The sequence below is a fragment of the Mirounga leonina genome, unplaced genomic scaffold (assembly GCF_011800145.1).
Source record: "Mirounga leonina isolate KUSES-001 unplaced genomic scaffold, KU_Mleo_1.0 Mir_165, whole genome shotgun sequence".
Lineage (NCBI taxonomy): Eukaryota > Metazoa > Chordata > Mammalia > Carnivora > Phocidae > Mirounga > Mirounga leonina.
Window position 1 is genome coordinate 51186101 of NW_023270415.1, and position 27646 is coordinate 51213746.

Below are 27646 nucleotides of genomic sequence, written 5' to 3' on the forward strand. Positions count from 1 at the left end.
AGGCCCACTGCTGCACCAGGTACTTTGGTTGTCTGATTCTGACACAGGGTCAGGACTGCCCAAATGGCAGCAAGGCACTTGGGCATGAGATGACAACTACTTCTAATAAGAATGAAATTATATCAGTTTTTTAACCATCAGCATGGTTGCACTGTTGCAAACTGATTGGTGCATACCCGTCAATAACATAGTTACCCAATTCCTCACATCTACTCAAAAGGGATCTTTAACAAATACACACACATTACACATACTTTAAATTCTGCAGTGCCTGCGCAATATGACCCAGTTCTTGGATAATCTAACCCCCTTTCTACATCTTTAAAACCATATTTTTTCATGATCTCATTGGCGCCCCCCATTAGAGGCAAGCAGGAAACAGCCGCAAAATGCTTTCATATTCCAACAGAATTTTCACCGAAGACCAGTTCAAAGGGCAAAATTACAAAGCCAATGAAAAATCTGGTGCCATGTAACACAGTCACAGATGAGTTACTATATAGATAAGTTAGCCTGAGATGAAATTATTGTTTTATGGATATTAGAAAGACAACTTGGTAAAATATACTTTGCGTGTGTGTGTGTGTGTGTATGTAGATAGATGATAGATAGATAGATAGATAGAGATATAGATACTGAAATAGATACATATTATCCTATAAATACACTTTAATGAAAAAATACATATTTCTTTGCACAAGGATATTAACTGCAATATCTTTTATGATAAAGAAATGTCACAAAGCTTCTATTGATGATTAGTAAAGTATGGTTCAACCATATAAGATGCAGTAAGCAGCCATTAAAAAATGTTTGAGAAGTATGTTTAAAAGCATGGCAAATGCTTATTATATATTATCAAGTGGAAAAATCAAGCTATACAGTAGAATGTGTAGTGTGATTCTAATTTATATAGAGATCAAGTGATTAAGTTATGTGATGAGAACATAAATAACTTTCTTCTTTATTTTTTTTTGTATTTTTCAAATGTGTTTCAGAGGACTGGGGGGGGGGAATGCCAATACATTTTACTGAAAAAATAGTAGGTATTATTTTTGAAAGGAGTATACCAACATGCTTTATGGATATTGTGATCCATTGTGAAAAGCAGACCTCTAAATGTCTATAATGCATGGATAATAAAAGGGATTTTGTTGAACAGAGTGAATATTACTTTCTGAGCTTTTTATCTGTGATTTTTTATGATGCTTTAAGATGATGCAGCAGAGTTTTTTTTTTCCCGTAACACCCAAGAGCAATTTTTCTTGAAGATTATTTATGCAAGTGTCTTTTACGTACTAAAAGATTGAAATAGAGTCAAAATGTATAAAACCAGGCAATATAAAGGGCAAAAAAATGTTCAAAGAGTCTTGCTCTAATTTTTCAAAAGAGCACAGTGTTCCCTCGTAGCTTGTCTCCACTAAAAAGACCTATGTGCATAACTTCTCAAAGACTTTTAAAACTTGGTATAAATTAAAGAGGTATGAGATGACATCTGAGAATAATGTCAAGCTAAGAAAGCTTCTATTATACACAGGCCAAAAATGTTTCAGCCCATGCCATGAAATAAAGCTGTACCATTCTGGGTCAAGGAAATTTTAATTCAAATCCTTGTTCATTTATTTATTTATTTATTTTTTTAAAGATTTTATTTATTTATTCATGAGAGAGAGAGACAGAGGCAGAGGGAGAAGCAGGCTCCCAAGGAGCTTGGAGCCCGATGCGGGACTCGATCCCAGGACCCTGAGATCATGACCTGAGCCGAAGGCAGACGCTTAACCGTCTGAGCCACCCAGGCGCCCCATTTATTTTATTTTCAATGTCAATTGACAACATGTTCATTTCACCTAATAAAACCCTTAGTAGTGAGTGAATGCATGACGAATGCCTGTCAAAAGTTAACTTGATGTACTGTTTGGCTATTCAAATTGAATAAACTTTTCTCTAAAGTTGTTTCTTATTACCTAAGTGTGTTTTCATGGTTAACAAAAATTACAACTTCAATTTGTAAGTGTCTTAAAAAATTTCTCAGTCACTTATATCAGCTTGATAAAACCTTTCTCTCAGGCAAAAGGAATTACTAATAACCTTTGATATATTTTTGGTTCCTTTTCCTTCATCTTTATTGCCATCTTTTATACATTGCTTCATTTACTTCTTTGTCTGGCTACAGGTAACATTTTGTCTTCCAATATGTCCTGCTAGATGATTTTTCTAAAACTCCAGTTTTATCAAATCATTTTCCTTTCCTGTATCTGCAAAGACAACTTGTTGACCAAGAACTCACATTGACACAACTCAGTCTGGCATTAATATCCTTCCATTAGGCTGGGGCTCCTGGGTGGCTCAGATGGTTAAGTGCCTGCCTTCGGCTCAGGTCATGATCCCAGGGTCCTGGGATCGAGTCCCACATCGGGCTCCCTGCTCCTTGGGAGCCTGCTTCTCCCTCCGCCTCTCTCTCTCTCTGTCTCTCCTGAATAAATAAATAAAATCTTTAAAAAAAAAATATCCCTCCATTAGGCTAAACTATCTACCCAACCTACCCAAACGATCTCCCAACAGATCATCTCTAAGCTAGGCTCTTTGTGCTCCTTTTTGCTACATTGATGTTATCCTTTCCCCATCTAAAATAATTCTTTCTGGGCCTCTCCTCCTCTCCTCCTCTCCTCCTATGCTGAGCCAAACAAATACCCTAACTGTCTCAATTCTTTTAAATCCTTTGACAGTCACTTTTAGTTTTCTCACTATTCCACCAGTTGATTTAATGATCTTGAATAGTTATCTGATTATCTAACCTATTCATGTATAGGGGTTGCTCCAATAAAATTATAAGCTTTTTGTTGATAAAGATTGTATCTTAGATTTGATTATCTCACACAACCACTAGAATAAAGTGGAGCATTTATGAGTTGGGATTTTGGAGAAATCACCTAATTATTCTACCTTTCAATATATGTTCCAGAATATGATTACTAGATTTAGAACTGCTTTCTAAAGGCATGAATTTAACCAATTACCCATAAACGTGTCTGAAGGAGGTGGCTTGGAGATAGGAAGAGGTGTCTGAACTTACTCATTTCTTAAATCTTCACACACTTGTTTATCAGGTACTGGGTAGACATTGATAGATAAAATTCACTGCCAGAAACGTTTATGAAACTTATAACCTAATTGAGATAAAAGATAGTGTACTATTTATCAGACACATGCACATATAATTTATAAATTGTTATTAGTGCTATTAACAGGTATTATAATAGTATTATTATATATAATATTATTATATATGTTATTATATTATAATATTGATATGACATTATAACTGATATTAACAAGAGGCAGTGATGGAGAAAAGTGGTTGGAGACAGGAAAGAGTATAATTTAGATAAGCTATCTGGGATGACCTTGCTAGAGGTGACTTACTCTGGGACCCAGAAGAGAGGAGCCAGCTATATGAAGAGAAGGTGTGGGACTTGTCAGGTTCTGGGAATTGTATATGAAAAGGAATAAAAGTGGGGGCATAAGAAAAAAATGGTAGTTTTGGAGCATGAAAGAGCAGCCAGCAAAGTGAGAGCAGAGTAGCATCAGACAAGGAGAGAGAAGTTCTCAGGATTCTAGGGCATGCGGGGCCTCACTGGTCATGTAAAAATTTGTGCATCTGATTTAAACTCAACATGAGTTGATTTGTTCTTTAAGGTCAGCTTTAAGGCTATGTGGACAACAGAGTATCTGATATGAAATGGTTTTTCTTGCTGTTGTTTTATAAAACTATGTTGTTTGTTGAACCATATCACCTCAGATAATGGAAAAATCATAATATGGCCTTGGTTAGATATTTTTAACTTTTACTTTGATCATTAGACAATTGTCAGCTCTTTTAAGTACTAGTTATTTTATTGCTCTTAGAGATCACAGTGTTTTGTTTCACTGGTGATTAAATAAAAATGCCTCTAGATGAACCATGAGAGACTACGGACTCTGAGAAACAAACTGAGGGTTCTAGAGGGGAGGGGGTGGGGGGATGGGTTAGCCTGGTGATGGGTATTAAAGAGGGCATGTTCTGCATGGAGCACTGGGTGTTATGCACAAACAATGAATCATGAACACTACATCAAAAACTAATGATGTAATGTATGGTGATTAACATAATAAAATAAAATAAAATGCCTCTAGTTCATTTTCACTAAACTTCTTTTTCATTCATAATATGTATGGTCTTCTGCCTTTTGGTCATTTAAGTCCAGGCAGGTCATTATGAGACACAGATGTAGGAGGCCCCACCCTACATCTGGTTATATCCAAACCCAAGACTAGAGGTTTCTGGTGAAAGTAATCTTTCAGGTCATCATCTCAGGGTGGTGGGATCCAGCCCTGCATAGGGCCTGGACTGGGCGTGGGGCCTCGCAGTCCCACCCCGCCTCCGGCTCCAAGCACAGGGAGGAGTTTGCTGGAGATTCTCTCTCCCTCTCCCTTTGCCCTTCCCCCTGCTCTCTTTCTAAAATAAATAAATAAATCTTAAAAAAAAAAAAGTAATCTTGCAGTGATCTTTGATAGTGTCAAATCCAAGAGGTCCATTGACAGATGAATGGATAAAGAAGATGTGGTATATATATATATATATATATATATATATATATATATATATATATATATAATGGAATATTATCCGGCCATCAAAAGGAATGAGATCTTGCCATTTGCAACGATGTGGATAGAACTGGAGAGTGTTATGCTGAGCGAAATAAGTCAATCAGAGAAAGACATGTATCATATGACCTCACTGATATGAGGAATTCTTAATCTCAGGAAACAAACTGAGGGTTGCTGGAGTGGTGGGGGGTGGGAGGAACAGGGTGGCTGGGTGATGGACACTGGGGAGGGTATGTGCTATGGTGAGTGCTGTGAATTGTGCAAGACTGTTGTATCATAGATCTGTACCTCTGAAACAAATAATACATTATATGTTAAAAAAAGAAGAAGAAGGTAGCAGGAGGGGAAGAATGAAGGGGGGGAAATCGGAGGGGGAGATGAACCATAAGAGACGATGGACTCTGAAAAACAAACTGAGGGTTCTAGAGGGGAGGGGGGTGGGAGGATGGGTTAGCCTGGGGATGGGTATTAAAGAAGGCACGTTCTGCATGGACCACTGGGTGTTATACGGAAATAATGAATCATGGAATACTATATCAAAACCTAATGATGCAATGTATGGTGATTAACATAATAAAAAATGCTAAGCATAAATAAAATAAAATAAAATAAAATCTAAAAAAAAATTCAAAAGCATCTTTTTGCCTCTAACTAAAATTAAAACTAATTGGAACCACTTCATTCTTCCATTTAATATAGTTATTGTCTTTCCCCACCTATTACCTTAGACTTCATTTGTCAGCTAATATTTTTCTCAGCATCTCAAGGAATGGCTCAGCATAAGTTAATTGTGTTTCTGTGGAGTTGAACCTTTGGGAGGAAAGAAAAAGCTTGAAACTATATCCCCTAATCTGTACTACTCTTTCCAATTCATGATACAAAATGACCTAAATCAATCAAATTAGCAGAAAACATGTAGGAGTTTAGCTTACATGGCCCTTATGTGACTGCCATCGTGAAATCACGAAACACATCCAATTTCAAACTGATCTCGAAGTGAGATGAGTAGATGTTAAATAATCCTCTATTTCCTCTCAACGTGTTTCAGTGACAAATTCCATTTTGAACAGTTACATGATTACAAGCCCTGAAATTCAATTTCATGATGAATAATTAAGCACCACTCTTCAGAGTCCGTGGGAGAAATCACATTCTCTGCATCACAAACACTTGGAAGAATCGATTGGGAGTCAACTGGCAAAATACTTCAGATTTAATTTGCAGTTCCGAAGGATCCTCCTTCACTTGCTATCAGGGAGTGAGCTGAAGCTTTCTCCCCTTCCCATGTTAATGGGAGAAAAAGCAGGATTTTATCTTGCTTTAGTATTGTTTCAAACTGTAATGCAGTATTCCTTACTTGGTTTTAAAAGATACTCATACGAGAGAGGTCCTATTTATTTAAATATTCTTTTAGAGCCACAGGTGGAAACAATGAAAACCAGAATTAAAAAAATTTTGTTCACTGTTTTTTATTCTGGAGTTCAGGGGTAGTCAATGTGGGAGTGTTAGAGATAAGACCATGACCTTTTCTGAGAAAAAAAGCTAGATACCAACCATGGTTGGTTTGGGTCTGTAGCAAACGGGTTAAATTCTCTGTGTCTCGGTTGCTTCATCTGTAAAATGGGCATCATATTTCTCAAATTTGTTGTGAAGATTAAATGAGATTATAAATAAAAGATCCTTCACGTTGTCATTGGCTGGAGTAGACAGTTCTCTCTGAGGATAAAGTCTGGATCATTCCTCATTCACAGACCAGAGAAAGGTTACAGGGATGGTATTCAATATGATTTCCATTAAAAACACTTTTTTTACTTGCCTTGAGGATACACAGGACAGGGTGTGTGAGTGAAACGTCTCTCCCACAACATTCCCACATCCTCAGCCCAGTGCAGCCTGGCCAGGCTTTGCTACAGATGGTGAAGGTGGATGAAAGCAATTCTTAGCTCACAGGTTGTAAAAACAAAAAACAGATGGTGGACCAAATTTGTTTAGTGGGTGTGGAAGAAAGAGCCTAAGCTGGAAGGCACACTACCTGGACTCTAGGTCAGCAGTTAGATCTTTGCTATAAATAACCATGTGCCACCCAAGCCCAGCTATGCATATCCTTTGGGCCTCATTTTTATTAGCTGTAAAATAGAAGGATGATTTTGGTCATGTTTAAGTTTTCTTCCAGCTCTAAATTCTAATTCTCATACCTCTAAGAAAGCAAAGGCAGGGGGCGCCTGGGTGGCTCAGTCGGTTAAGCATCTGCCTTCGGCTCGGGTCTTGATCCCAGGGTCCTGGGATCGAGCCCCACATCGGGCTACCTGCTCAGCAGGATGCCTGCTTCTCCCTCTCCCACTCCCCCTGCTTGTGTTCCCTCTCTCGCTGTGTCTCTCTCTGTCAAATAAATAATAAAAAAAAGAAAGAAAGAAAGAAAGAAAGAAAGAAAGAAGAAAGAAAAGAAAGAAAGAAGAAAGAAAAGAAAAGAAGAAAGAAAAAGAAAGAAAGGAAAGAAAGAAAGGAAAGAAAGAAAGAAAGAAAGAAAGAAAGAAAGAAAGGAAGAAAGAAAGAAAGGAAGAAAGAAAGAAAGGAAGAAAGAAAGAAAGGAAGAAAGGAAGGAAGGAAGAAAGGAAGAAAGAAAGAAAGGAAGAAAGGAAGAAAGGAAGAAAGGAAGAAAGGAAGAAAGCAAAGGCAGAGCCATCTGGTCCTCTCCAGCCCGGTCAGGTGCTTCTTCTGGGCTCTGGAGCCTGAGATTTGCAGAGATCTGTGCTCTATTCTATGTAGTAATACTGGCCTGTCTACTTACTAGGGGAATTTGAGAAGACTGAGAGCAGAACATTTGCTTCAGTCACTTGCCTTTGGAGGCCATGGAATGTTTTTCTCTGGGACTAGAGGGAAAAGGGAGAGGCCATATGTAGGCAGCTGTAGACAATAAGCAAACAAACAAGCATGCTTGTATTTAATAAAACATTACTATGGACACTGGGATTTGTATTTCCTATTATTTCCACTTTTTACAAAATATAACTCTTCTTTTGATTTTTTTCCAACCACTTAAAAATGTAAAAGTATTTTAAAAGAAGAGATTTATGTGGCTTCACTTGTCAAAAAGAGGCCATGACATCTGCAGAAAAATAAGGAAAGAAAGATATGATGGGAAAGAGGTAGACATTCTGAGATAAAATGGAAGTTCTAGACTCAAACAGAACTGGTTTTGAATCCTATTTTTTCCCTTTCATTGGCTCTCTGACTTTATTTTTTTTTAATACTTGTCTATTTATTTGGGGGGGCAGAGGGAGAGGGAGAATCTTCAAGCAAACCCTCAAGCAATGAATCCTCAATCCCACTGAGCACAGAGCCCAATGTGGACCTAATACCAGGATGCTGAGATCACGACCTGAGCCGAAATCAAGAGGTGAGCCCTCAACCAGCTGAGCCACCCAGGCACCCTGGCTCTGTGACTTTAAACACAAGGTTGCTGAGTATCTCTCTCCCTCCATTTTCTCATTTGTAAAATGGTGGCTAACAATGCCTACCTGATTGGGTTGTTCTAAGGATTAAATGAATTATGCTATATCATGATTCTTGTATACAGAAGGTACTCAATAAATGTCATTGTGACTAATCTTTTTGATACTACATGGTAGACAGAATGGCCCCCTAAAAATGACCATGTCCTGATCATAAGAACCTGTGACTGGACAGGTTCTAAGGCCAAGGGGAATTACGGCTGCAGATGGAATGGAGGTTGCTAATCAGCTGACCCTCAGATGGAGGAGATTATTCTGGATTATCCAAGTGGGCCAATGTAATCACAAGCATCCTTATAAGAGGACGAGGGAGGCCGGGAGATGGCGGTACGAGGGAGGTTTTGACCAGGTATTGCTCGCTTTAAAGATGGGAAGGAGCCTCAAACCAAGGAATGCCATCAGCCCCTAGATGTTGGAGAAGGTAAGAAAATGTGTTCCTTCCCAGAGCTACCAAAGAGAAGTGCAGGCCTACCAATACCTTGATTTCTATCTAGTGAGACTCATTTCACACTTTTGGCTTCCAGAATTGTGAGATGATAAACTTGCATTGTTTTAAGACACCTAATTTCCAGGAATGTGTTGAAGTAATAGGAAACTAATACATACTATTATTATCCATAAAAAAAAAAAAGGCTAGTTCACCAAAGTATGCACCTCCCGTTCTCTAGTGCAGAGAATTTGCTGGAAATGGCTGCTGTCAAAACTCCAGAAACCGCAAAATTAAAACCATGGAAATACTAAAGAGTGTGTAGTAAGAGTCTATTGCGAATATAAGAACAGTTCTCTAACTGGGAGCTTTCAAATTCACAGACTGATCTGAAGCTCAGGGGCGTGATGTCACGGGATGGTTGTAAAGCAAAAATGAAGAAGCTGTTTACATTTACAATGGGGGTTCCACACAGCAGGCGATTGGTTAAAAGTGATGATCTCATACCGTTTTCCGGAAGATGACTTAAGGGTTGTTTTTTTTTATGATCGTCAGAGGCATTTACAAGAAGTAACCTAACTTTGGCTCATACTTATGAAATAAAATTGATCTAGTTTTGCTTACATGGCTTAAGTGTTCTAGGCTTGCTCAGGGAATTCTCAAGCCCGGTCTCCATTTTGCATTGAATTTTAACAATTCCCCACTTTTGGTCCTTTTCTCAGCAAGCTGGGAGTGAGACCAGCTCATATAGCAGTCCTCTCAGGTACCAGGCTGAGGAATCCCGTGTTTGCTGCTTGGATGCGTTGAGTCAGGGTGGAGTGTCAGGTAGTCAGCGTTACCAACAGTTACATGGTCATCATAGACCTGAGAGGTCAGATCATTGAGTTCTTGCGCTTGTCCAATCCTGATGGATATCATTTGATGTGTGTCTGTTGAAAGGCACGTCAAACCCTTCAGAGGATACAATGCACTGGGGAGGTTAGTTTGATCACTGTAAGAACCGCCAAGAACTGAAAAATTTCCCAGGAGTCAAGATTTAACCAATTAATTAAATGGGATAGAATAAGACTCACGTTTTACCTTTCTAAGTCAACCTACACTTTTTTTTTTTGATAATGTGTAATTGGGTTTCTACTTTTCTGAATTATTTACATAGGTACAACATGATGTATTAGTAATCACCGATCCTCGTGATTACTCAGGACAAGCTGAACACGAGGATGTTTTATTTTAGGAAGTGGTGTTGCAGGTGAGCTTCTACCTAAATTAGGCCTCCAAATGATGTGAGCAACCAGGTAATTTAATGAGAGGCATTTCTATGGAAACAAAAGAAAAACAAAGGTTAATTGTTAACAAAGGTTAAAGTTCAAACAAATATTAGGCTCGGTTTCTGAGCTTGGAGAGCAATCAGTTGAGAAAATTTCGAGATCTGAGTTGAAAGCATCTTCAGGTGGTAGAAAAAGGATGGTAGTTTCAATCTGACAGGTTTTCCTGGTTTGCAGTTTGACTGTCTTTGATGCTAAATTCGGTATTCCGGTGAACTCTTTTGAGTGGCTCATACAGTAACGGACACGAAGGCTGTCCATATATGATATGTTGTGGTGGTTTCTCTGAGGTTTTTAAGTAGATAACAAAATCTCAAACACCATCAACAGGACTAGAATCTGATAATAGATATACTACAGTTTTCTATTGAAACACATTTTTTAATTGTCCTCCCATTCTTATCAAAGATATTTACAGTGAAACACATTTGTAAAATAAGTCTAGTCTTATTAAGCTTGGCTTGATTATTTACATAAATGAAGGAAGAATAAGAATTCTATGCATATTCTCAAATATGACATTTCAGTCAAAGCTTTGGTCATATCTAAGGGGTTTTATTGGCTCTGTAAAGTTAACCTTAGTACTTTAAAATTGCTGGGTAATAAGGAATTTCCGATTAGATCTTAAAAGTCTCTCTAGGCTAAGAAGCTAAACTAACTTGTTTAATTGTGTCCTGTTACACAAAGAGAACAGATTCTTATCAGACTTAGGTAAGTACGTATATTGTTGTGAAAAATAAGAATATTAAGAGTTCCTGAATTCTGGAGGGAGAAAAAGATGAATGTTTCAACTTCTGTTTACAAAAGTTTATTTTACCAAATTGCTATAAGTTATAGAAAGCTCAAGAGTGGAGAAATGGAGTCCTTTAAATCTGCAAGAGAAAACATTAAAGAACCAGCAATGTTTTAAATCAAGTCCTAAATACTATAATCCTCTTCATCCGTTCAGTCACCTATAATTCTCACTTTGCTTCATCTTGGGTTAGCAGTTTTATGAATCAATTGGTTTCATTTAGAATTTTAATAAGTCTTACCTAGATTAGTGTAATGATCTTAAAGTTAGCAGAAACCTGTATTCTGGAGTATGTGTCAGGATCTTTTCCATGAATCTCTTTAAAGATGAAGCATTTTTATATGTAGTTCATTGTAAATGCCTTCAGAGAAGAACTGAGAGTAAAACAAGTGTCTATGAGCGACAAAAAACTTAAAAAATAGCCCTGGTTAAGATCTGATGAGAGTTTACACACACACACATACATACACACACAAAATGATGCAATTGATAAGTAAATTTAGTTGTTTTTGTGATCTATAGTATTTCAAAATAATTGGAATTATGACTGATATTACAGCCGGACATCAGAAGTTGAGGAGTTTCATATTTCTGAAGTAGTAATATGTCATTTAATTTGTCATTTAACATGTCATTTAAATACAATCTAAGTAAACATTACTTTTTATTTGACAGTGTTTCCCATGCAATTCAATGTATCCACTAAGACTAAATAAATCCGTCTCATAAGGAGAGAAAGGAAATCTTCTGAGATTTCCCAGAGCCCCTCTGGAAAGGTCTAGTTAGTTTGAGGTCAAGGAGATTTTGATTTGGGGAAGCTTGCCAAAAATGTCAAAAGATTGAAGACATTTGATCAAACAGAAGCATCAGTCACTATAAAACAAGTCTTAGTTATCCAATCACTGACCATCAAAAGATCTCCTAGGCAAATACAGAAACCTTTCACATAGTTGTAGAACTTAACTCATTTAATATTAAAAAGACTCCTTTTTTCTAAGTAACCAGAGACCTGATAAGGACAATGTGGAGCACAGGAAATATTTTCTAAGACAAAGTATCTTTGTTTCCTGGACAGATTACCTTAAAAATAAAAATTTTTCTCTAAACTTTTAGTGAGTAGACCAATAATGTAAAAAAAAAATGCTGTGGCTTTAACAAAATTGAACTCTGGTTTTGTATTTGCACATTATTCAGCTCCTTTTAAAATGAGCTTGAAAACCCTTATAAAATCTATTCAATTTAGCCAGCTTTGAACTCACAACATAAAATTTCTTTTCCACAAACTTGCAAATATCTGTATCCATTTAGGTTTTATCTTACTCTTTTCCTTCTTTAGAATAAGCAGGCATTTTATTTTAGAACTTTCTCTTCTATTAACAAAAACACCTCTTCTCTTCCTTGAATCCTCTTCATATAGAAATACATCTTATTTTCTTCCCATATTTTGCATATAAAGTTGTTTCCCTTCACTCTTATTGTTTCTAGTAGTTCTATTTTACATATTGATTACAAATTTTAAATATTTGTAAACTTTACTTTCCAGTGAAAACTAGGAAACGGGCAATTACCTGTTTATCAGATATTAGCAACTGTCTGCCATATACTACCATCCTGTTGTAGATTAGCAAAATGTATACTTGATTAAAATTTATAATATTTTAGAATCATGTTTTTCATACTATAATTTGATTTAATGTGGCAAAAGACATTTAGAGACCCAAATATTTTCTGTTTCTATGTAAATATTGAGAAGCCAAAAGTAAATTTATTTTTTTTAATATTTTATCTGACAGGGAGAGACACAGTGAGAGAGGGAACACAAGCAGGGGGTGTGGGAGAGGGAGAAGCAGGCTTCTTGGCAAGCAGGGAGCCCAATGCGGGGCTCGATCCCAGGACCCTGGGATCATGACCTGAGCCGAAGGCAGACGCTTAATGACTGAGCCACCTGGGCGCCCCCCAAAAGTAAATTTAAACTTCTGTTTAGCAATCAATGTCTCAGTATACTGTCTTAGAAAAGACCTAGATATTCAATGAATATCCATTAGTTTGTTAGTATAAACTTTCATTTACCTTTCTCTAAGTAACTTGTTTTTAATAATTATGCTCAGATTAGATATCAAATATCTAACCATCATCTTAAGTTATTTTTTTTTTTGCTGATAAATTTTGTAACCTAGAGACAGCATGAGCTTATTTGTCTAGTAAACCTAAGTAGAAAAGTTGTATGTTTGCACTCTATTTAATGTTGACAACTCTGAAGACCTGCCTGCTTTTATTAAACCAACAGACTTAAACTAGCTTTTGTTGACAATTATCCCAGATCATGTGAACTTAAATCATTTGGGTTTGTTTCTATATTTCAGCATTTTAGGAATATTTATATAAGTGATTATTTTTCATTAATCCAATGAAAAAGAACTTTAAAACATATTACCTATACCTAATAGACATACAGACAAACACAGAGGTCTTATAGCTCTCATTTTAAAAATTTAGCCATGCCTCAGGCACAATAATGTAAAACTCAGAAAAATAGCTGGATTCAAATGGTTTCTGGCAGACAGACTCAGTCAAGGTTACCTGCTCAGAAGGCCAATATATATATTTTTTTTACCTGAAGATTATTTGCATGCTGTAAAAATCCCTTCAGAGCTATTTTTAGAGTCCTTTTTTAAGAGCATCTACATAGCAAGTAATGCATTCCATTGTCTGGGAGGCTTGGGATCCTCACTTTTCAAGGATGCCCCTTAAGGTGGACTATCTTATCTAAGTTAAATGTTTCCTAAAGTGGCCACTAGAATTCCAAATTATCAAAAATTTTGCTTACATGGCTTATGTGGTTTTGTCTGCTCTGGGAATTCTTAGGGCTCATCTCCATTTTGTATTTAGTACAGCTTAGACTGGAGCTCCATTTTCCAGCTCTTTGCCTCTAGGGGAACCCTGTGGCCTGTTTGGTCAAGAAGCTTGTAATTGGTACAAAACATTTAAGTAGGAGGTGTTCCTTCTTTTTCTGGGGCTAGATGCAAAGGACCCCGAAGCATAAGGTGTGGAAAGCTTTGATTCCTGAATCACTATCTAGAGAAAAAAACTTCCGCTGGTCAGGAACAGCTGCAATGGACTGTTACATAAATAAGAAAAAACCTTTGCATAAGCCACTGATATTTTAGGATTTGGTTGTTAAAGCAGCCACCACTATTTTAGCGGAGGTATTATCTGCCACTAAATTCCCATTCATTATATTTCACTGGAAAACTGTCCAGAGACATCCTTCCCTTTTGCAATCCTTTCATCTCTTCAGGAAATTACAAGTGCTTTTTCAGCTCTGCTTGTGAAGTAGCTCTGGTGGTTATCCTTTTAAGATCCTTTAATCTTATTGCTATAATCTCTGAAGACCCCAATAACTCAAGGAACACCCTTATTAAACTCTGAGACTACCAAATATTTCAGATCTTTGCCTTGGGACCATGGGAAAGACTGTATCATAGAATCATAGAAGATTCTGGGAAGAAGCCATATTGTTCTCATCTCCTTAATGTTCAGATGACAAATTCCCAAGATTAAACCTTTCCATCAAGCCTGGTTTCCTGGTCTCCTGACATCCAGAACATGTCCCATGCTGCTGAGTCTTGGTCAATTCTGGATGTTTGAGAAAGTGCGTCAATGTGAGCATTCATTAAGTGACTACACTGTGATTGGGGGACAGCTCTACAGGAGATTATGATCCAAACATTTAGTTTAAAACAAAATAATAACAAAGCAAGCAGAGTCTGCTTATAAGGTCCTGTGGCTAGAGAGGTCTGTAACGCTGTAGGACACCATTTTCCACTTGCTCTCCTTTAGAGCCAAAGTATGTTCTAAAAGGTAATGATGGGCATTAAAAGAATAGGAGTCTTTTTCAGGACATCCTGAACTAAACAAGTTAAATACATTTGTTATCTTTGACATTATTGGAGCTTTGGTTCATATATTCCAAAGTGAGAACTGTAATATGCAAGTTTCCCAAATATTTTTGATAATGGACTTATATATATGTATATGCATATATTATATATATAATATATGAAATTAGCTATCCTAAAAGGGTTTTGTAAATAACTTTGCTTATGATGCTGTTCTTTAGGAGCTAAATTTCTAGCTGGTTTATTATTCACCTTGCTTTCCCCCCCTTCATTAAATGGTTTCAACTTAATTACTTATATATACTCCAAATACTGTCAGTGAAAGGGAAAGAAGAAAAACTCAACTTTTCCTGGTTTACTGTTTAGCTTGTCGAGGCTTGCAAAGAATGTTTTAAATTTAAAGACAATCCTACCCATGTTTTCTTGAATCTGGCATCTCCATGCAAAATCCAGAGACTAAAAATGAGAATTCTGGTACTGGGGGAAACTTCTTGGAGAAAAAAATATCTAATGAGGAACTGAGTTAAGTTTCTGTGTGTGGTATTTAAGAGATTTTTTTCTACTGTTTCCTTAATCATAAATAAGAAATCCATTATTCTAGATGTGGGTTAGTTCAGGCTGCTGTAACAAAAATATGATAGACTGGATGGCTCAGTCGGTTAAGCGTCTACCTTTGGCTCAGGTCATGATCCTGGGTCCTGGGATCCAGCCACGTGTCAGGCTCCCTGCTCAGCGGGGAGTCTGCTTCTCCCTCTCACTCTGCTCCTCCTTCTGCTCTTTCTCTATCTTTCTCTCTCTCTCTCTCTCGCCCTCCCAAGTAAAAATCCTTTAAAAATATGATAGACTGGGTGGTTGTCTTAAAATATAGAAATTTATTCCTCACAGTTCTGATGGCTAGGAAGTCTAACAACAAGATGCTGGCCAATTGGGGTTCTAGTTTGCAGATGGACACCTTTTTGCTGTATCATCACAAGGTAGAAAGAGGAAGCAGGCTCTTATGTCCTATCATGTGGGTTCTGCCCTTATCACCTAATTATCTCAAAGTCCCCATCTCCAAATATCACACTGGAGATTAGGGCTTCGAATATAAATTTTGGGGAGACACATACTTTCTGTCCATAGCAAGGTGAGTTGTAAAGGTGCATCTATTTTGGCTTTATGATGGTGTGATGATTGACTCAGGATAAGCAGAGACCACCCGAAAAGACCCCCATATGGGTACCACAATATAGATGGACAGTGTGCCAAAGTAGAAGTCAGGAACTGGGGGGTACTAATTTATGTATCAGCTGAACACACTGAGTGACTGTGGGTCACGGCTTTTCTTTCCATATTGTGGAGATCTGCCTTCTATAGTGATGTAGGAGTTTTCTGATCTAAAGGTCAATGTTTTTTTCTGTTTGTTTTTTTTAAAACTATGAGAATGAAATGGACATTAACATAAGTATTAAACTCAAAACCTATGATATGCCCAGTTCATTGGCAATCGCGGCCTCATCCTAAAGATGGATTGTTCTACTGAAAATCTGAAAGTCCTGAATCATGCAGGTTGTACCGTTGCCAAAAGAACTCTTGAGAAAGAGTAGCCATGGAGACCGCACACCAGATGTCTCAAGGGGTGTATAAAAACATCTAAAAACTAACAGTCAAAAGGAGTGCTTAGCAAACACTGGAAAAGGTAAGAGTCTGTGCTTACCTTGTGGGTGAAAGAGTCTTTTGGTTGTTGTTGCTACTCTTAAGGGTTTAAGCAGAAGGTGGAAAGGCAGGAATCCCGAGCTCAGAGCAGGCTCTGTGTGACTAGGTTCACAGCTGACCTCTGTGGTCTGATCTGTGGGGAACTTGTAGTGACCGAGAATCTTTAGTCTTAGTTTATCTACGGTACCATCTCAGACAGCACTGGTGGTCTGGAATGCTCTGCTGCCATCCATTGTTATTCGATGGCTCTTCTATCTAGTAAAACTCTAGAAGAAAGTGTGCCTCTGTATGTGATGAAGGTAATGGTCTCTAAACTGTTACAAACATGAGACCATACTGTTCTATGTATCACCCGGCTGTTAAAACAAGTTTACTTTTATGTGTATCTATTTGTTTTATTCAATGGCACGTGTAACACACGGATTCTTTCTTGTCGAAAATTTAAGCTATAGAGTCCAGGATAAAAGTATCCTGTCTCCCCTCTTAATCCTACTGCCTTCTGAGAGACAAACTTGGTTACCAAGTTTTGCATATACTTATAAGTCGCTTTCCCATGTGTCCTACTGTTTATTGTGTTTGGCTTAGGGTTAATCATTTAATAAATTGGTATATGTTTTGACCTCCAATGTGTTCTTTATCAACTTAACTATCTTGAATCTCTTTCCACTTTGGTACACCTATATCTACCTTTAAACTTATTATTCTAAAATTTGCATCAAAACATGTCCTATTTTTCTAAAATGAAGTATTTTCCTTTACCAAAAAGAGATCCATAAATAGCCAAGGAGAGGAGAAAACTAGCTTTAGAATCAAAGCTATATTCACATTCCATCTCTGCTGCCTAATATCTAGTAAAATCCAGGCAAATTACATATACTTTATGCACTTTCCTTTCCTCCTGAAAGGGGGAGTAGGGTAATACACTCTTGTGATTAATGAGAATAAAGAGGAACCATCAGCATGTCGTCTGGCACAAAGTAGGCATGCAGTATAGATTTTCCTTTTTAAATTCTGTAAAGAATTATTCTAGAGCAGACATGTTGGTGATAGTTGGCACATATTTGTGCCCAATGAGTTTTGTTGTGGGATAAATTAATGAAGTTCTAACTCCTATGTAGCTCACATATTAGGAATCTTCAGAACCCTATCAAGTTTAATTATTGTAATTGTCTTCTTTCTACTGGATGTGAGCTCTTTGAGGGAAAGAGGCAGATTTGGTCCAACTCTCTATTCTCCAGAGTGTACAGAACCTTGCTAATAGTTTCATATGATCAGTATATAAAATGTTTTCAAATGAATGACATTGTCTTCCAATTGAAGCAACTGCCTATCTGTACCAGAGAGATTTTCACTTTTTCTATCCATTCATGATTTCCATTATTGTATTATCAATCTGATTATATTAAATCTTATTAAGTTGGAAAATTCCAGCACACATCAAATGATCAATAAACATTTGTTGAACAAATTATTCCTCCATTAGAAACTGAGGTTTCTAATCTCTGGAAAGGACCATATTCATATTAAAAATCAATATTGGGGCACGTGGGTGACTCAGTCAAGTGTCTGACTCCTGATTTTGGCTCAGGTCATGATCTCGGGGTGGCAGCATTGAGCCCCATGTTGGACTCAGCACTCAGCATGGAGTCTGCTTCAGATTCTCTCTTCCTCTGCCTCTCCCCTGCTCCCATGCACACACCTACTTTTTCAAATATAAATACAATCTTCTAAAAAAAATATATTAAAAGCTGTGCTTCTCATCTTTTCTCAAAATCCCATACTCAGTGTGCTCCCCCACTTATAATTCTTCACCATACTCCCTTTCCTTTATTTCCTTCCATTACATTGCTCCTGATTTGTTCTGATTCAAGAACAATATCTGCTATCTAGTAGCAAGAAGCCAATGTGTAACTTCCATGTTAAATTAATCCCTTCTAGAAATTAAGGGTCCCCACTGCCTACTGGTTACAATCTAACTGTCCTACTTACATGCGTAATCTGACTCTGCCCTGTCCAAAGTCCTCTCAATTCCTCTTTTTCTTCCTTCACTAGCCTTGGGCCACTCTGACCTTCCTCTTTATCAAATAATGGAGTACTTTGGGACCTTTGCTGTTAGAATTCTTCTTCCAGTTTTTCTCCTGGAATCACTTAAGCCTCAGCATAAATGTCCTATCCTCCAAAGATTCCGCCATTCTTTCTAAGTTTTAATCCCCTATTTTCTAACCCTTCTTTCTCTTTCTTTCAAAGTTCTAAAGTTTCAAACTGCAAATAGGTCAGTTCATAACTTTTTGTTTTGTCTCCTTTGTTCATTTTTTTGGCTCCAGTTGCCACATCTAGGTCTTTTAATATTTGCATATACAGCAACTAGTGTACATTTTGGCGTATAGGTGATACTCAGTGCTTAACGAACAAGTCAATAAAGGATGTATGGATGTTCTATTCTCTGAATTTATAGTTTCTGGGACACAATAGTAAGGATTTTAGTTTTATAATGACAATAATTGAGATTTTGAGGCTTTGAATCCCTATGTGTTATGATTTACATTAACAAGTCATCCATTCTCATTTTTCCATTAAGCAAAGTGTTACTCTTCATTGATAGGGGCCTTGTTTGCATTTAACCAAACATGTTCATACCATTAGTCAATCATCAGAAACCTAATCAATAATACTAATATGTTAGAAAGTCTAGAGGACTTTCAGAGCCAACAAACTTTCATATTAGGTAATGCTATCTTTTCATGCCAAATAGTAATTCCAGAACTCGGTGTCATTCTTAAAGACCTAGATGATAGCTCATCTTTATTGCATTAAAGTAGAACACTGTAAAATAAGATACTGATTCAATCAATATTTTAAATGAATGCACCCAGAATACAAGGACTTCAATTATATGCTGTTATGCTAAATTTGGGTGGATCATAAATAAGTACTAATAAGACAGTTTAAAGGTACAACATTAAATTATCATGGGTAAAGAATGGATTCTATTTCTTCAAAGTTTTTTCTTCTCCTTGCCAAGAACTCTTAATTACTTTGAGCTCTAAAAAATCCCATCTGCATCAACATTTCCCTGATGGCATTCCTATTTTGAACATATCTTTTGAAATTACTTATTAAAAGATTGTTTTGAGAGAAGTAAAATGCAGTCTCAATCACAGCATAAGTAACTGTCTCTTAAGAATGTTTAATCACTTAAGATTTTTTTCTTTTTTACAAAAAGCAGAGGTTCATAAGAATGCAATAGGATTACTATGTATCAGCATAAGAACGGATTCTGCAATCCTAAAAAGAAGTGTCCCTGATCAGGAGATAACCTTACCAACATATTTAACATTTTGCTCATTATTTCCAGAATGTGAAACTCTGGTCTCACTGGACCCATTCTGGAAAGTATTTTGCAGGGGAAAAGGACACCAAGTGCTACCAAACTCTTCTGCACATAAATAATCGTGACGATAGTCAGAGTGAATAGATCTTAAGGGCTTGCAGTGTGCTAGACAGGGTGCTAACTTGTTTACATGCTTTGGTTAATTTAATTCATACCACAGTTATGGAGAAACAATTATTTTCCCAACTTGTGAATGAGAAAACAATGGCTTTGAGAGGCAAATACTTGTCTCACCATATCCCTATATCCACAGTCAAGCCAGTCGGTGACTGAATAAGTCTGTGGCTAAGGAGACGAGCTGAAATGTGTGGGAGGCAAAGAGGTGTCTCAAAGCTCCGTCCCCCAGCAGAAAAAGACAGAATTCCCGAGGACAGGAAAGAAAGCAGCTCCAAAGACAATGTGGTCTTCTAGAAGAAAAGATAAATGAAAGTATATTGCCTTTTTTTTTTTTTTTTAAGATTTATTTACTTATTAGAGCACACAGAGGGGAGGGACAGAGGGAGAGAGAAACTCCAAGCAGACTCCACGTGGAGCCTGACATGGGGCTTGATCCCAAGACCCTGAGATCACAGCCTGAGTTGAAACCAAGAGTGGGTTGCCCAACTGACAGCACCACCCACGTGCCCCTGAAAGTAATTGCTTTAGCAAGAGGGATGACCAAAAAAACCCAAACCAAAACTAAACAAAAAAAACCCCAGAATGACGGTGGGCCCTTACATACTAGGAGAATGTGTCCCACGTAAATTGTTTAGTATGTGGGGAAACAGCAGAGCAGAAATGAAAAGGACAGGTATGCTGATACCCTGGTACTATCCTGATACTGAAACAAATTCTGGGAAGGCATCCTTATTGGAAATGGTAAGAGAAAAATGATGGGGGAAGAAGGTGGTTCAGGGATATGGATAGGAGCTGTTTTTGATTTGGTAACTGAAAAATAATGGCTAATTCTTACTGCACTGTGGGTGAAGTTACATAATAATCGTAACTTTTGCTGCCAGGACTATCAGTATCATTATTTTATAAAGGAGAAAATAGAAGTGACTAGCCCGAGCATCCACAGCAATCGTATGCTAGGACCAGCAGTCCACCCCTGGGAGACTGACGTCACAGTGGTACTGTTAGTCACAGTGCTACGTTCTACTGGATCACGGGGTGAGATTCTGAGAAGCAGCAAGGATAATTTTGTTCTTTTTCAACTTGCGTATATGGCCAGTGCTTTTATGAAACTGGGAAGACCTTTACGTTCATTTTGTTTGACTTTCACTTTTCAAGATGGGACTGAAGGGCCAAAGAGGTGAAGTAACTTGCCTGAGGTCCCATAGGGAGCTCCTGCTCTGTGACAGAAGCAGCAGAGATTCCACCTTCAGGAGACCAGGTTTGAGGCTTAGCGCTACCAAATGCTAGCTGGAAGCCATTGCTTATCTTTGGATCTCAGATGTATCATATGAAAATAGCAATTCTGATATCCACCTGGAGCAGAATTTAACATTACATGAAGAGTTTAAGCTTCAAGGTCCCTCACTACATATCCTCTCCTAGGGATCTATGCCTAAATTTGTATTCATAATTTTATTTTTTCCCCCAGAAATGTATAAGCTTCACACAAAGGTTGGATCTGTTCTGGATTTATTTTTACCTGAGTAGTTATGATGACTTTGGTTATAAACCCGGGAAAAAAATCAAGATGATCTGACATCCAAGCCAGATTTCCTTCCAGAGATAACAATGGATGCCTCTTCTCTCCTCTTTCCAAATTTCTGGAGCTCCTCTCACAATCCCTTCCTTCTCGCCCTACCTATCACTGGATCACTAATGTCTAGGCACCCCATACAACACTCCTAGATAGTTTTGTGGGCTATAAACATAAACCTTTCCTACCATGAAAATATTGCAGGTACAACCCAAATCTTTCTCTTCATTATATTTTTGTAACGTTAAATATTTTCTTAAAGCCAACAAGTGAAAGACAAATGTTGCCAGGTTTTAAATCCCATTTTTCCAGAAGACATTTATATTTTAGGAGAGGCTATTTTTGAAAACAAAGGAACGAGTGACTCTGTAAAGGTGGAATTTGCAGCTGCTGGGCTGGCTCCTGCCTTCCTGTACAGCCAGGTTCCCCCTCTGGTCCTGTTTGCAATCTGAGGATGGTACTTGTGCCCCCACGAAGCCTGGCAGACATTACTTAGGGAGGTGAGATCATCATAACTAAAATTGATTTACTTCAAAAATCTCGATCCTGAAAAAATGTTTAGCCACGATTGTTAAAATGAAATACGGAATTATGAACTATGTTTCACTTTTCATGGTGCTTCAGTTGAATTCAACAGCAGTTAAAATTTTATACCTTGAAAATATTTGCATATTGCACAAGTATAAATTCATCTCTGGGTGGCATAAAACAGACTTTCTAGTTAATGAAGTATTTCAAATGCATTTAGTTGTCTCATAAAAGAAAGCAAAAAAAAAACCAAATTGTTGAGTTTTAATCATCATCAAGGATGCTTGTCCAATATAGTTTTTTACAGATAGTTAAAATGCCTTTTCCCCTAATGCCAATACAGCAAGAATAGTCTTAAAGTATGTTAATTACTTATATTATTCAAATATGCTCATCTCCTAAATAATAATTTGCCAAGTATTAGAGCAGTTACTTTGGATATTCTGCTGCATGTAAATTAGTGCATGAATGATTTAATTCCAACTCCTTTAACTTCACTGTGATACTCATAGTGTTGAGAAGTTTAAAGAACAAAGTTTTATTTCTTAAACCCTGATGTGGAGAAGATGGGTGCATAAGTAATATAAACGCGATACAGACTTAGAGTAGAGTGCTAAAGGGAATGTATGTTGTGGTGCTTGCCGATTTTTTTTTTTTTTTTTTGTATGCCCCAGAGAAATCCCCCTGTCTTCTGAGATTTTTCTCCACTCTCCTTGCTGGGGGGGACAGAGGCCAAACTAACCTATGGCCCCTGATTCTCACCAGTGATCTCTTCAGGCCCTACTAAAAAGCAGGGGAACAAAACAACAACAAAAAACCCTGTGCCTAGCTGGATAGATGTTTTTTGTTGTTTTGTTTTGTTTTGTTTGTTTTTTTCGGGCCGAAAGCCATCTGGCTCAAAGTCTGACTAGCATACAAAGGAGAAACCTTTTCCAACCAATCAGACCATACTATGCAAATGAGCCCTGTTGTCCAGAGATTTCACTCCAAGTTCCCAAAGCAGGGAAGTCATTACTTTCCTGAATCCCCCCCACCCCCAGCAGCAGGTGACTTCAATGATGAAGTGTAAAACAGTCTTTCTTCTAATCTAGGCACTACCAGAGTGATTTCCAACAAATATAAATTGATCCTGTTACTGCTCCCGTTAAAACTCTGCTTTGTGCTTAGAACAGAATATAACCTCCTTAGCTGTCTCATAAATCCCTCTTCTAATCACGCCTCCCTAGTTCCCCCTCATCCCAACCCCGTCTCTTTCTGGCTCACTTTATTCTCCTTCAATAGCCGCTGCCTCTTCTGGGGCGTCCAGCTCTCTCTTTGCCAGGGGGCCTTGCAATTGCACTTCCCTGGGTCTGGAATCCTCTTTCCTGGCTCTGCACAGGTGGGCATGCCCAGCCAGCTTAGCTAACCTAGTGCTCTCTTCCCCACCCACTTAGTCTCCTTGGCAGCTTCCAGTTTCCTCCCACCCACACTTCTGATTTATTACAAATGTATATTCTCTTGTTTTTGTGACCTGTTTGTACTTTATTGTCCATCTCCCATTGAGGATCTCTTTAGCACTTTGGCACCTAAAACCGGTCCAGGCACAATGTATGTATTTACAAGTTTGTATTGAATCAATTTAAAGAATATTTACAAATAGAATAAAGGAAAGAAGAAAGAGCATCAGTGAATGACATGGTGAAAATTAGCATCATCCCAAAAAACTGTAATATGGACATGGTAAAAAGCTCATTAGAAGATCAAAATATACATGATTATAATCACACAGAAGTATTCTTTTCTACATTTGTTATTTACCTTTTCTAAGCAATCTAAATATTGAGTAAATAAAGTGGGCTTCAGGGTAGGCTCTCTAATGCTTTTTTTTTTAAAAGATTTTATTTATTTATTTGACAGAGAGAGACACAGTGAGAGAGGGAACACAAGCAGGGGGAGTGGGAGAAGGAGAAGCAGGCTTCCCACAGAGCAGGGAGCCCGATGCGGGGCTCGATCCCAGGACCCTGGGATCAGGACCTGAGCCGAAGGCAGACGCTTAACGACTGAGCCACCCAGGCGCCCCTGTAATGCTTTTTTAATAAATAAATCATTGTAGAACTTGGCCAATTTGAATCCTAAAGTTTTATAAATTCATCTTTGTGTTTTCCTATTTCTGAACAACACAATTTTGGTCTAAGACTTAAATATCACATTTATTTCAATTTTTTGGTGATGGATGCTATATATACTTTTATATTTTCCTAAGTTTTGACTTTTAACAAAGTTCAGTGCCATAATGCATGCTCAGAGGAAAAAAAAAAGTTAAATTTCTTTTTTGTTTTTCAAACTTGATCCTGTCTTCGTTTTAAAGGAACTTGGTCAAATAGATCTTATATAACTTATGACACAGGCCAAGCTGTTCGAACAAAGAGATACACAAATTCAGGTGCTCAAATAAGAGAAATGTTTGTTCTTCTCTCATGTCAGGGTCCAGAGGTAGGTGGTGGTTCAGGGCTGAAAGGGAAGCTCGGAAATCCTCAATACACCCAAAGCAGCTTCCCCAGTTCTTCTCATCATGAAACCTGGGTCAAAGAAAGATGATACTAGATGGAATTAAATAGGCAAGGAAGACTATGTTCAAGTGAACATTGCTGTTTTATATTGAAAAGTTGCCAAGAGTAGATCTGGAAAGTTCTTATCACAAGAAGAAAAATGTGTAACTATGAAATGATGGATGTTAACTTATTGTGATAAGCATGTCACTATGTGTGTGTATATAATCATTACATATATACCTTAAACTTATCCAATGTTACATGTCAATTATATCTCAATAAACCTGGGGTAAAATGACTATTGCATTCGGGAAGAGAGAGAGATTGAAGGTGAGTTTTTAAACACTAGGGTGAGCTACTGAGAAAGTACCAGAGGTCGGGGGGGGGGGGCGCTGCTGATCAATGTGATTAGACCATCTGTGTGTGCTAATTGGTGCTTACCCAAGTTAGGCTCCCCCCCCAAGAGCCTGGGAAATTGGAGAACTATCTTTCTTCATGGTTACATCTCTAAGGGATGGTTCCCAAATCTTTGAGAAAGACATTCCTAGGTTGTAAAGCTGGCAGGCTGGGAGAAGATTTACAATCCAAAGGGGCAGAGAATTTTCAAGTTTTTAAAGGTAAATGCTTCATATAGTTTACCTTATGCCCTAGAAGAGCATAAAACTAAGACTTACAGCATGCTAGCCACCTCTTGTTCATCATGTCCAATCAGCATGATGTCATATATTGGATCGATGTAATGTTCTGAGAAACTCAGACAGTCTGAATCTCTTCAGACTATATTATGACAGAGGGCAGGAGAGTTAACATAGCCCTGAAGCAAAAGCATAAATGAATGTGTTTGTGCCAGTCACATAAATGCAAACTATGTCTGATCCCCTTGTCTGACCAGAGTAGGAAAGAATGCATTCAATAAATCAATGGCTGCATACCATGAGAACATGAGGCTTTATAAATCTGCTCTAGCAATGATACTACATTGACCACAGCAGTTGTGCACAGGATTTCTACTTGTCTGAGCTTGAAGTAGTCCATACTACAGTCATTCTCTACGATCTGTCCATTTCTGCAGGAGCCAGACTGGCAAACTAAACAGACATGGTATAGGAATGACCACCCAAGCATCCCATAGGTTTTTAATGGTGACATTAATCTCTGCCAATCCCCATCTAAGTATAATAGGAAGAAAATGGTTTATAGCAATTACAGGAAAAAGATACAGTCAATTGCTAAGTCATTCATCAGGGGAGGAAGTGTAATCTATGGAAAAAAATACAGGTCAGAAAGACCAAGGCTTGAATGTTTTAGCCACATGGCCTCATTACTCTCTGCATGACCTACTATAAATTATTTAGCTTTGAGTCTCAATTTATCTACCGTCCACAGGCTTAGTAATATTTGTCTCCAATCTGTGTGGGAGTATGGGAGGTTATTAAATAAACAGATGAAATATAGAAAGTTTCCTTAATAGTAGGTACTTGGTGCTGTGGAAATAAATTAGTGGGCTACCAAAGACCTGAAAAAGAAATGTAAGCAATTCAGTAGGAGTGGATAGGATCTATTACTGACATTTTACCTGTGTATTTGTATGAGCTACTAAAATAGTGGTATTAAAACCTCCAGCCATGTGATTGTGATTCTTTCTTTTTCTCTATGTAACTTATCAGTATTTGCTTTATATATTTTGAGGCTATGTTATTAGATACATGCAAATTTAAGATTTTTTTCTTATTGAACTGACCTTTTATCATTATGAAATATCTAAGTTCGTTTATCACTCTTGCTTTAAAGCCTATGTCATCTGGTATCTATTTATCCACAAACAATCTTCTCTATAGATAGTAAATGTCTTGTCTATCCAATAGTATGTCTTGCCATAAAATCTAGTTTGTCCAATATTATACTATACTAGCTCTCTTTTGGCTAGTGTCTCCATGGTAATTACTAACTGGTAAGTGCTATGAGAAAATAAAAAATTTGCAATGAGATAGAAATCAGGAGCAACTTTAGATAGAATGTCAAGGAATACCTCCGTCCTAGGAAGTGAGAACTAGATATTGAGAAAGTATCAGCCAATCAAAGATCCAGAGAAGGAACATTGCTTGTAGAGATACAAATAAATCCCTCATGGCACAAAGCACTAGCCCTAGGCTTGTAATAGGAACAAGGCCTGTTGGGGAAGAGTTGTAAGTGAGCTAAAGGCAGAGAGGTGTTCAGAGCTAGGTAGGAACTAGATAGCACAAGACCCTAAAAACCAGGACCAGCAAACATTTTCTGTAAAGGCTCAGATAGTAAATACAAGTTTTGCAGTCCAAATGGTTTCTGTTGCAGTGACTCCATTTGCCACTATAGTGCAAAAGTAATGCTAGGTGATGTGTAATTGAGCGTGACTGTGTCTAAAGAGAACCATTTATAAAAACAGGCAGTGGACTCAATGTGGCCTGCAGGCTATAGTTCTCTAACCCCTAGTATGAACCATGGCAAGGATTTTGATTAGTCTAAAGGCATTGGGAAGTCTTTAAAGAGGTATTTTTGTTGCTATTACTTTTGTTTTCTTGACTGTTTCAATATGAGAGTCTGACACATACTTTCAATTGATCACTCTGGTTACTAGAGATTGGGGAGGAAGGGGACAAGAGTGAAAGCAGAAAACAGGGAATTATTACAGTGCTCACTTAAGATGTAGGATCGCTTGGACTAGAGTAGCTGAGAGTGGACCTAGAAATCCAACATATAAATTGATGGAAGAAGAGAAAGGATTTGGTGATAGATTATATTTTAGATGAGGAAAATGAATACATCAAAAATGACTCTTTAGTCATATAGTCTATAGGAAACTTGGAATTGAACAAGGTGGATGGATACAAAAATTCCACTTTAGACATGTTTTATGTTTGAGATGCCTATTAGACAGCCAGTGGAGATGTCAGGTAAACAGTGGATACGGAACTCAGGGAAGAGGTTTAGATTAGAAATATCAGGATGAATCAACAAATTGCTGATATTCATCTCCTTTTCACGTACACTTATAAAGACCTCAGTTTTACATGGTTCTATCTGGTGTCCCTTTTGTAATCAGGCAAGGAGAAAGATGAGGGGAGAGAAGATAAGAACAATAAGCACAGAGACCTACTTGAGGCATACCAGCCCTCGAGATCAAAAGAAGAAATGTCAGCAAGGGAGACTGAGAAGCAGCAGCCAGTGA